Consider the following 11,850-nt stretch of genomic DNA (forward strand, 5'->3'; position numbering starts at 1 on the left):
TATATATATGTATGTATCTGAAGATAAAAAAAATCTGAGAACAATGCAGTTCACTTTCAAGTGTGTTATTTTGCTTTTTTTGCTTGTTTTTTGTCCTTAAACGTGCAGATTCAGCTTTGACAGACGGTACCATCTATCTTAGCATAATTTTTCAAAGATGAAATATTGACATCATTTCTTCTGTTCATAACACTGATTGATGAAAGTGAATAAATTATTTCTCAACTTCAAATATTCATGATTCAAATGTAATTTTCTATATATTTCTGTAGATGCAGCGAGTCTCCGGAGAACACATAAAAAGACAATAACAATTTTCTAAGTACCATTTTGCTGCATCATCAATGTCCCTGCTGATGTATTCAGTTTTATTGTGCTTTTCATTCAGTCGATACAAAAAAGGAAGTGGCTTCTAGATAGCTCGCCACTTGCCAATACAAAGGCACAACCATAAAAGTATATGATCTAATTGATTCGTAGTGAAAATATATTCCGGAGTTTTATGCATCCGAGTACAGCCTGCACAGAAAACAGATGTAGATATATTTCATAATCTCCCAAAATATGCTTACTAGTGACAGGCAAATAAAGCCACATATGTACATTTAAACAGTTAATAAAACAAAGGCTGTTTAACAATCAGAGCGTGTGGGAGGGCAGGAGAGAGAGATGGGTAGAAGTCGGTATATCATCCATTTATATCTGCACAGCAGCTTGTAAAATCCCAAGCATTGTCCTTGCCACACGTGCACTGCTTCCTTCTCGCTGACATCTCCCTCCTCCTCCTCCTCCTTCTCCTGCGTTCACTCAGCTCCGACACCATTTAGAACAGTTGGCATCATTAATGGGAGGGATTGCCTCTAAATTGGCAACAATGAAAAGACAAATTATGAGTGGCAGAGTGCTGGAAAGAGAGAGAGGGTGGGTGGGAGGAAGAAGGGAAGAATTAGAGTATTTGAATAATTTAGCCCCCTGTGGCTGGGATGACAGGAGTGTTATTCTGAAGGAAGGCCCCGCTGCTTGAGAAATGAGAGGCTGTAATGAAACGTAAGCGTGCACGTGTCTCCGTGTGAGTGTGTACGTGTGGGTGAAATGCGCTGCTGTTCCTCAGTGTGTTTTTCCTTTTTGTCAGAAACAGAGAGGCAGTTTGGCATGTCAGCAGCGAGGTTTTTGTTTTGTAAGCTCTGTGCACACTTTCTCCAAGTCATTACTCTATTTACCCCTGAAACTATCCTGTATGTACAGCACACCAGAGCTTCTACAACTTTAGTGTAACTTTTCTTAAACAATATTGAAAAAAGGAGCTAGTTCCCAAATGTGGTGCAATCCGTGAAGCATTTGTACTGGACCAGTCAAACAGTCCCTGTCTTTTAAATGTATGTGAATGTGGGCCCAGTGACAGCTCCGTCCCTCACCTGTCCCCCACAGCGCTATCTAGGGACCTCCTCCCAGGCCTTCTCTGTAGGGAAGAGGGGAGACACCCCAGACACCTCCCCACACTCAACTCCACTTCTGCCTTTGAACACTTCCACTACTTCAATGAGAACTTGTATAAAAAAGCTCCTGCACTCCATTCCTCACACAGCCACTTATAAGAAAGAATTCTCTCTTTCTCTCCTCTCCCACCAGTTCTCCTTCTCCCTGCCTTCTCTCTCTTTCTCTGCTGGCACTTGTAATTATCTTATGCCTGGGAGACAGGTTTTAAGCAGAGGTGTCAGGCCAGGTGCTTCCTGACAGCTGGGGATGATTAGGAGACTTCTGGAGTTCTGTCACTGGTCTCCATGGTGCTCCCCACGGCGGCCGGGATGCCTTGTTGTCACAGCAACAATAGCAACTCTTAATTTGTTGACGGGGAGAAATTCATCAAGGCCTAGGTGGCTCTGCAGCCCTAAACAACAGGCCCTCTGGGGGGTAGAAAGGCGCACCAAGGGACTAGGAACTGGACTACTGATGGAGAGACAAAACTTCTGCAGCTACTCCTCACTTTGCTCAAAGATTATACACACTTCAACTTCTCACGTTTTATCCATTGCCTTCTCCCACTTTCTGTCTCCTGATGCTCCCTCTGCAAAATTCTCCATTCCACAAATTGACCTCGGCCCATTTATTTCTGTCCCTATCCACACACACAAAGACAGGTATACAACGACGCACGGACTGATTAGTTCGTTAGAGTCCAGCTCACTGTTCTTGCTATCCCCGCAGTGTCTGTGTGTGCATCTGTCTGGGGTTTTTTGTGTTTTTTTAAGTGCATGTTGTAAAGCACGTCTGGCAAATGTGCTTTCAAGAGCACTAACAGCCATGTGTGTAACTCTTCCCGTGTTATAACCTGTGTTTTGAGACTACAAGAGGCCAGAGAGTTGCACACAGACACACAGACCTCATAAATGTTGGATTGGAGTCCCTCTGCTGTGCTACAGACATTCTCACTCAGCCTAACAATTGAACCAGAGTGCTGCTGGGATACATTACAGCCCCAAATCACACATGCACAGCTTGCGCAAGTACAGAATGAGACCTGCAATGTCTCACAACAGAACAGTTTGAATTTAAGCGTGTTAATATGTATATAAATATATATAAACTATGAAGGAATATTATGGAAATGTATTAATTTTTATTGGACAATGTGGATACATCGACCTGATGCAGGTCTGACAGTGTAAGTCTAAAACTGCATGTAAGCACAATAATGCTGAAAAAAGCAATGCAAAACATGTTTAATATTTACATGAATCTGAGAAAAACTATAGGTGGCAGAAACATAAGAGGTTACGATGTCTTGATGCATGCGCAATCATCCAGGTAAGGAATGGAGACTGAGACTGAAGAAGTCACTTGGATGAGTGACGAAGCATTTCTCGCACCGAAAACGCTACGCCCATAAGGGGTTAAGATTATCTGCAGTGGCACTAAAAAATTAAGGAATACGAAAAGATGGAAACATCTTTTTTTAAAAACTGGCTAGTCTGAAAGTTAGAAACATCTGACACCATGTGTTTCTTGCCCTTTCTGAATCAGTTGACTTTGGGAACGGAAAGGGGAAAATAAAAAACAAAACAAAACAGATCAAGTGACCCCTTCGTCTCTGGTGCTGGACTATTCAGGCAAAGGATCCAGAAGAACAGATTGATAGTACTGTACCCTCCTTAAGGATACTACTTACTGAGTACTTAATGTATACTTAGGCATCTGTTAACATCCTTTCTCTTTACAGTATGCAAAAAAGCCCCAAACCTGCAAGCCAATTTGTAATTTGGGAGTTTTGTATCGTGCATACTGTCTCCTCTTTGTCTGTCATCTCCAACAGGATTTTTTGCAGCTCTATACACACAAAGGCAGTAGCTATCCTCTTCTATAGCCTGCTATTCTTTGTTTCAATTTTATGCAGGTTGTTAACCTGCATTAAGATCCAAATGAACGTAGCTTCCTGGACTTAAAAGTGAAGCCAATGTGGAAATGGTTGAAACCTGCATTCTTTCTAAAAGCCAGGAGGGGGTGATTCCTCTAGTCAAATCAGACCTTAGCCTCAGTAAGCACCATCCTCATTATTTCATGGTCTCAGTTGCTAGTTTCAAGCTGTAATGAATGCAACATGATACTTTTTAAAAACTTATGGTCAATATTATAGTAAAAAAAAGACAATATAGCAGGGTATGCTTTTGTTCAGGCCTACGTTGTGATTAACGAGTCACAAGCCTGCAGTGACCCCAGGAATCAGATCCACCCCACACTTACCAAATCTGGTTAGCAACGGCAAAAACACTCAGCTGCAGTCTTCAAGATGGAACTTATGTCCATTTTTTGCATTTGGTTTATAATGTTATGTTTAGGATATTATTATGTGTGTGTCATCAACTTGATATGAATACTTAATCGTTTATCTCTGTTTGTTTGTTTTGTTTTTTAAAAAGGCCCAAATGCAGCAGGGCTGAACTCAACATTTGTTGGTTGTGCTACTGCTGCTACTGCGCCATGCAAGCAAATCCCTCTAAAGCTATGTATCGCTATTTGTGGGGCACACACACACACACGCACGCACACACACGCACGCACACACACGCACACAGTGAGAGGAAGAGAGAGAGAGAGAAAGAGTTGGCCTGTCCAATTATGTCTAAGTGATCAGTGAGAGAGATTTTCAGCGGAAACACTCTTCAGTTGTCTGTATGATGAACTCAGCGGGGTGAAAAGCACATAGAAACACACACACACACACACACACACACACACACACACACACACACACACACACACACACACACACACACACTGGCTCTGTGGAGGCCCACGGTGGCAAAGCGAGAAGGTCTAATTGAGGGGAGATAATGAGTGAGTTTGGGCCTCCCCGCTGGCACCACCATGGTTGCTCTCTCACCTCTCATCACATCTCCATTCACTGGCAGAGACAAGGTGCTCAACATGCAAAGGAGCCTCTTAGTGATGCCGCTATTGATTTGCCTTCATGAAAGGCCTGAAATTAATATTGATTTAGAAACATCCACATGATAAATTTATTATGCACTTGGTATATTTGATACATCTTAAAGGCAAAGAGAATGAGTAGGATGTGATGGACTGAGTAAAGAATAACTTTTTTTTGCTGTTCCTACCCGTGATGACATTTTCAGGGAGTGGGGGTACACTTTGAGAAGTAAAGAGAGAAAAAAAACAAGTTAAGAGGGAAAGTTAAGTAAAATGCTGATATCGGCAGAAGAGCGTTCGTTGTGAGCATTGTTCGTACGCTTTCTTGCAAATACAGAAAAGAGGAATACTAGAGGGGAATAGGAGCTAATTAAAACCAAGATCAAAGCTTCCCTCTAAGTGTTTTTCCTCGACACATCCGGGGAAAACTCAAAACACTGCTTTTATTTTTCTGCCACCTCAGATATTTCATTTTGGGGGAAAAAAAAGACAAATACAGTGAACTTTCTTTGAGTACATATCGTTAACTAATCATCCCATTCAATTTGCTAACATGACCTGGTAACAAAAACACTGTGTCAGTCACAGTTTGTGTGTTGTGATAACCAGCACTCGTTTATGACCCTCCTGCACATGCCTGGAACCTTTTTACAACCAAGATTGCCTGGATCCTGATTTAATGTCTCTTCATAAACGATCTTGTCCTAATCCAGCACCAAGCAATTAAGAATTGAGTCTTCATCTCCATTAACATTTCAATTAATTTTGCAGTGTGTGTGTGTCTGTGTGTGTGTCTGTGTGCATGTGTGTGTGTTTGTGTGTGTGTCTGTGTGCATATGTGTGTGTGTCTGTGTGTGTGTCTGTGTGCATATGTGTGTGTGTCTGTGTGTGTGTCTGTGTGCATATGTGTGTGTGTCTGGGGCCCAGGGTACTGATAGATCCCCTGTAGCTCTGCGAGGATTACACCCCTAATCTACACTGTCACTCTGAATGAGCCCATAGACACACACTGCACTGAGGGGTGTGGGAGCTGTCAAAACTCGTTATTGCGGATGGTATAGCCTCACACATACACATACACATGTGCACGTACACATAGGCCCCTCACCCACAATAGATTCTGACACAGTATACATACTGTATGTATGGCTGATATAAGGTTCCCTGTCCACAGAGAGTTTTTACCTCATCAGTAACTTCTGGTTTCTGTCCCAGAATTGTGGGCTTTGTAATTTGTCTTGCTAACAGCATTAGGTAAGAAAATCTAGGTATGAGTACATGCTCTGTCTCTTTTGAAATCATAAATCTCTGTGAATGACAAAAGTGACATTTTTCAGAACGGATGCACTCCATCCTAGTGATTTTATATAGGTTTAAAGTAACTGAAAAGTGCTTCTGTTAGATTCAACACAATTTTAGCTCTGCAAAAGCAAAATACCAGTATTTTCTAAGTACATTTTACAATAAACTAAAGTGCACATAATTTTTAACACGTATTTTTCATTATCAGCTAACTATGGTGTAGTGATAGCACCTTTTTGCAACAGAGTAAGAAAGTTCATTGTTTGAGCTGGCCAGCTGTGGCGCTTCGGTGTGAAGTTTGCGTGCTTTCTCTGCACATACCTAAGTTTTCCCTGGATGATCCTGTTTTCACTGTTTGCAGTTGTGCTTAAAAATAGAACCTAAAGTGAGAAAAGTAGAACCCCTGATTCAGTAGCCCTCTTTGTAATATTAATTGATTTATTTAAGCCTCTTAAGGTCCCACTACAGCATTTCAGACATGTTTCTGGACTAAGTGTCCAGACTCAGGTGCCCAGGTCATCACCAGCTACTGTGCTTGATAGCTGTAATAAGGTGTTTGTGCTGATCTTCTAAGTTTGGTTTTCTTTAAAAGTGGTGCTGTGTTTTCTGGTCAAACATATCAACTTTGGTTTCATCAGTACAAAGCATATTATTCCAGAAACATGTGGTTTGTCCAGCTGTGCAGCCATGTCCTTCTAAACATATTTGTTCAAACTGCTTAGGAGCGTCGAGCTGCTATTTACCAATGAAAGGAGCAACAGTGTATATTCTTTTGCACATAACTGTAGATGTGCAAATGTAGTCAGTTGTATCTATATTGCAATGATGAACAGCCTCCCTCTCAGTATCCAGTTACCCCTGTTACCCCAGTTTGTTCAGCAGATAACAAAAAAGACAAAATTGTAACCCTGATGCTTGTTTTGTTTGAGAAATATCCATAATTTCTTCAATGTAACTGAGATCTTAGAAACTAGACAATGGAACACACAGAGCTGAGACATGATAGATGCAGTGCTTGGAGTTTTAGCATTTTTTTTCATAGAGCATGTCTGACTCCAGCATCTAAGGCTCAATAGTAATCAGCTTCTAGTTTAACATCACCATTTCTAAGACCAGTAAATCCACAAACTTGAACATAAATTCCACAGTGTCCTGTCCAGTATGATGTGATGGAGGACGAGTCATGTTTGGTTGCTTCTGCCTGGAATATAAGCAGCATCTTTTTCAGGTGGTCAAGTGTCATGCAGGGTTTCATCAGAGTATTTCACTTTGTTTATATTTGACAACAGTTAATCAGTAACACAGCTGAAAATCTCAGGAGCTGCAACCCAGGATTTCATTAGCACGGCTGTGTATGGAGAACTAACTTTGGGCATCTGTCCTTGCTGCCTGATGTTTTGGACATCTTCAGTAGCTTCCTCATAACTGTCCTACAAATGCAGTCCCGTAGCCCTATAGTACAATCCATGTAATGCTCAACCATTTACTATGGTGCTCCATGCACCAGATAAATTGATGTTGCCACTCATCACTTAATGAACTTTGGAGTGGATTTTACAGATGGGTTTCGCCCAGAATCATCTGCAGTGAAAACATCAGCTTTGTGCATACGCTGCATGAGACCTGATGATGATCATAATGATAAAATTGAGGGAAAGCCAGGAAACACACACACACACACACACACACACACACACACACACACACACACACACACACACACACACACACACAAAACTGCATTAAGTGTCCAGGAACTGGCCCACTGGCTCCTATTTCCCTTTATAAGATGAGCAGCCCTGCCTTATAAAACCTTACATTTTTAAAAATTTAATAAAATGTAATATCGCAAGTTTTTATGCAGGGTTCCAGTTAAAAGTTTCATTGTGAACTATTTTTCAGGCAAATCGTCACTCTCTGCAGTTATTTAACTTCTGAAAATCATTATTTAATTACTTCCTAGATAAGTTCATGTTGATGAACTAAATATTTTGTTAATACTTAGAGTAAAATGGAATTACATTTTCATTTAAAAATATAATATAGAAATTAACTTTTGATCCTTTGATCTATGTTGAACTGATTTTATAGCAATAACAAAATATAACACAATCTCCTGATTTGATCATGTCAAATTTCTACTACAAAAACATTGCTTCTGTGTTATGCCCCTATTTCCATAATTGCAAAATGCTTCTTGGAACAGATTCAGAATAACTGAGGCGATCCACTGACATTTGGTATCTACAAGTATCTGAGTCCCAATATAGTAGTAGTATTTATTTATTGTCATTGTCAAGAACAATGAAATTGCGTTTGGGGCTTCCATACAACCCAAAAAAAAAGAAGAAAATAATAAATACCCCTTAAAACCCAAGTGTACATATTTAACCCAGTGTGACTCCAATGCAATAGACAATCCTTAGCAATAACATGAGAACATGACAAGTAATGTTGGTAGAAATGAAGGGAAACATTAAAGTAGATTTATACCCAGTTGAAGCTGTAACATCACCATCACTCCATAGGTTTGTAGAGGTCAGAGTCATCTTGTGATGCTCTCTGGTCCAATAGGAAGTGACATTATTACCTGGTCCACTCAGAAATGTAAGTGATTGAGTTGTGCTGTAATGTGACACTGTATTGAGTTAGACCCAGACAGGTCATGCCAACCCTTCTTTCCTCATTAGCATCACCAAGCTTTAAAAATGGCCCGCTCACACCGATCAATGACCCTAATATACATACATTTGCATACTAACCTAATGGATCTCTGGCTTGATCAGACCTGACCGACACATGGACATTTGACTGTGTGTCAAGCACTTATTTGCACTAACATCAGGTGTCCAAACATGTCATGAAATAAGGTTTACTGTGGTTTCAGCGCAAAATTATCAAGCTTGAGTTCTTGATTTGGACACACCAACCAGGTTGGCAGTCGTTCCAGCTTTGTGGCTCTCCAGCATTTGGTGTTATTAGCATTGAAACTGATTGGCCATTTTAGTTTTAATCAGTATCAATACTGTAGTGCTGTATATCTGTAAGATTAAAGGGATTCGAGCCAAGTGGCGGAGGGCTTTCGCTTTGGTGGCCTCAGAAAAGGGTGGAGTGCCCACTCCGGGTCGGGGATGAGTTCCTGACACAAGCGGAGGAGTTCAAGTATCTCGGGGTCTTGTTCGCGAGTGATGGGAGAAGGGAGCCGGAGATCGACAGACGGATTGGGGCTGCAGCTGCAGTAATGCGGACGCTGCACCGGTCCGTCGTGGTGAAGAGGGAGCTGAGTGTAAAAGCGAAGCTCTCAATTTACCGGTCGATCTACGTCCCTACCCTCACCTATGGCCACGAGCTGTGGGTAGTGACCAAAAGAACGAGATCGCGGATACAAGCGGCAGAAATGAGCTTCCTCCGAAGGGTGGCTGGCCTCTCCCTTAGAGATAGGGTGAGAAGTTCGGCCATCCGGGAGGGGCTCAGAGTAGAGCAGCTGCTGCTCCACATCGAAAGGAGCCAGCTGAGGTGGTTCGGGCATCTGACAAGGATGCCCCCTGGGCGCCTCCTGGGTGAGGTGTTCCAGGCATGTCCCACCGGGAGGAGGCCCCGGGGCAGACCCAGGACACGCTGGAGAGATTATATCTCTCGGCTGGCCTGGGAAAGCCTTGGTATTCCCCCGGACAAGCTGGAGGAGGTGGCTGGGGAGAGGGAGGTCTGGGCCTCTTTGCTTAGGCTGCTGCCCCCGCGACCCGGCCCCGGAAAAAGCGGATGAAGATGGATGGATGGATAAAGGGATTCGTTTAAGGACAAAAATTGACTGTGATAATAATACAGTTTCACTGTGCCATAGTGTTAGTACCAGTGTTGGGTAAGTTACTTTAATTTAGTAACTTAGTTACATCACTAGTTACTTCTATCAAAAGTAACTCAGTTACTTCAAGTTACTCGTTACTTTCAGAGTAACTAGTTACTAGGGATGTAACTTTGGTTTTACTCAGAATTCTCTTGTTAATGTGTTGCTTCCGTAACTGGATACCCAGCAAGATTGCCAGTCTTCTAGCTTGCTTACTTGCCACAAGTGCAGTGTGCCACCTACCAATAGAAAGGAAAAAATAATCTGCATATTTCCACGAGAGAAATCCCACGCCTGGACCGTCGGTGACTGCCACCATGATTCTAGCCTACGTCACAGTGTCACGTGCACTATTTTACATCCAACACGAAAACTGCAGTCGTGGTGCTTTCGATTGTACTCGGAACTCGGAAATTCTGCCTTCCGAGTAGGAAGATATAGGTGACACCAAACTGCAGATGAGCTGCATACAGGGCTGGACTGGGAATATGTATATATATATATATATATATTCCCAGTTTTCCCATATATATTCCCAAAATGGGAACCTTTCAGTTCCCATTTTGTAATCTAGTATCTCATTTTCCTTTCAAAGACCTTTCCAAAGACCTGTGACACATGGCTGTTCAGGCTGGAGGACTTGTTGTTCTACTCCATGGGTCCATATGTAGTATCTGTTGTTTTGCAGCTCCTTCAAAAAGCTAATGTGCTCTGAGATTGTTTTCACATATATCCAACATTTATCGATATTTCTGTGTCTGTCTGCCTTTCTCAATATCTATCAATACGCGACTCTCTCTGATCTCTAACAAAATCACTATCACAAGAGAAAGAAAGAGTGAGAAAGAAAGCTGACTGTGTAAACTCCTGCCAAGTATCCTCCTCGGGGCAGGCTTAGACGAGTCTGTGGCAGTCCATTTATTTATCAGTGAGTAAATTCAATAAAAATGCCCATTTATGAAAGAGGGGAAATAGGAGTGCTGTCTGACCAGAGGATATATCACAGCTGGGAAACTCACTGCTGCTCTTATCTGTCCAACACTGTTCAGATTTTTCAGCGCTGATGATGTCCAGCACTCCCTATGCGCTTTTACAGTGGCAGCGTGGGAGATACCTTTGCTGGGGGAGATACCATTGATCCTTTATAACTTGTAGAAGACAATGACACACACCAGCTTGTGATATAATAACAACAATGAATAAAACAGCCACAATGTACATTTTTAGTGTCAGTTGCTGATCACTCATTTAATGCAAGTTTTTGCCCTTCTCTAAAACCGTTGCTTAAATAGATATATGCAGATTATTAATTAAGTAATTTCCAGATTTATAAAATCTCAAAGCAAAACAAGACTTTTGGTATCGAAATCTTTCTGGTTTCCATTTGTACTCCCCTTGTGCTGACTAGTACTGACCATTCATGCTTCATTTTGGTTGCTTTGAAGTCCGTGTGGAGAACAAAAGAGGGAATTCAACAGCTGAACTGCAATCTCAAAGCCATTGGCTACCTTCAGGTGATGATTTAGATTTTCATTAGCTTCTTTTTAATTGATCTGAAAAACGACAGGCACACAGAACCAAAAATATTGACTGGGGTGTCCCCAAAGGCAAATTTGCCAAACAGTAACCAATGGGAGCTTTGGCAGGAAAACCATGCTCACACAAAAGCACACATCCCACACAGCCAAACATCCCGTAAACACTCAAAGTTGTAGCACAATGACCTGAACTCAGAGCCATTACAGCATTATTAAGTTGAACAGTGACAAACACATACACACACCCTCTCTGAGTGCACATCCTGAGATGTTTACAGCTAACAATGTAGGAAACCTCGTTGGACACTTGGTAATTAAATGAGCAGGACAGGGCAACAGCACAGTCCCCTGTCACTCAGCTGATGGCAGATTAGTTGTCTGAGTGGCAGCCATCAACTGCCATTCTGGACACACGCATACACAGAAACACACACACTTGCAGGTGTCAGCAGGCCTATCTCTGTTGACAGGTCTGGCCACATGTTTGCCTGTTCCACTGCCTGTCCAGCCCTGTCTCACCACCTATCTGTCTTTAGGTCTTACATTAACCACGTTACCTGAATCCTTTTTTGCCGTATTGCAGTTGGTGAAATGCATACACACCCTTTTCTGCTCCTAACCGAAAAACAGACCAGGCAAGCGCCTGAATGACAATTGGACAGATCCATGCAGGTCCCCAAGGGCAACTGCAGTGAGTGTGATTAGGCCCACTCATGGGTCATTGCAGCAATTTACACACAC

Source organism: Pundamilia nyererei, unplaced genomic scaffold (genome assembly GCF_000239375.1).
Source record: "Pundamilia nyererei isolate P.nyererei 1_Seehausen unplaced genomic scaffold, PunNye1.0 scaffold00170, whole genome shotgun sequence".
In the NCBI taxonomy this organism is placed as follows: domain Eukaryota; kingdom Metazoa; phylum Chordata; class Actinopteri; order Cichliformes; family Cichlidae; genus Pundamilia; species Pundamilia nyererei.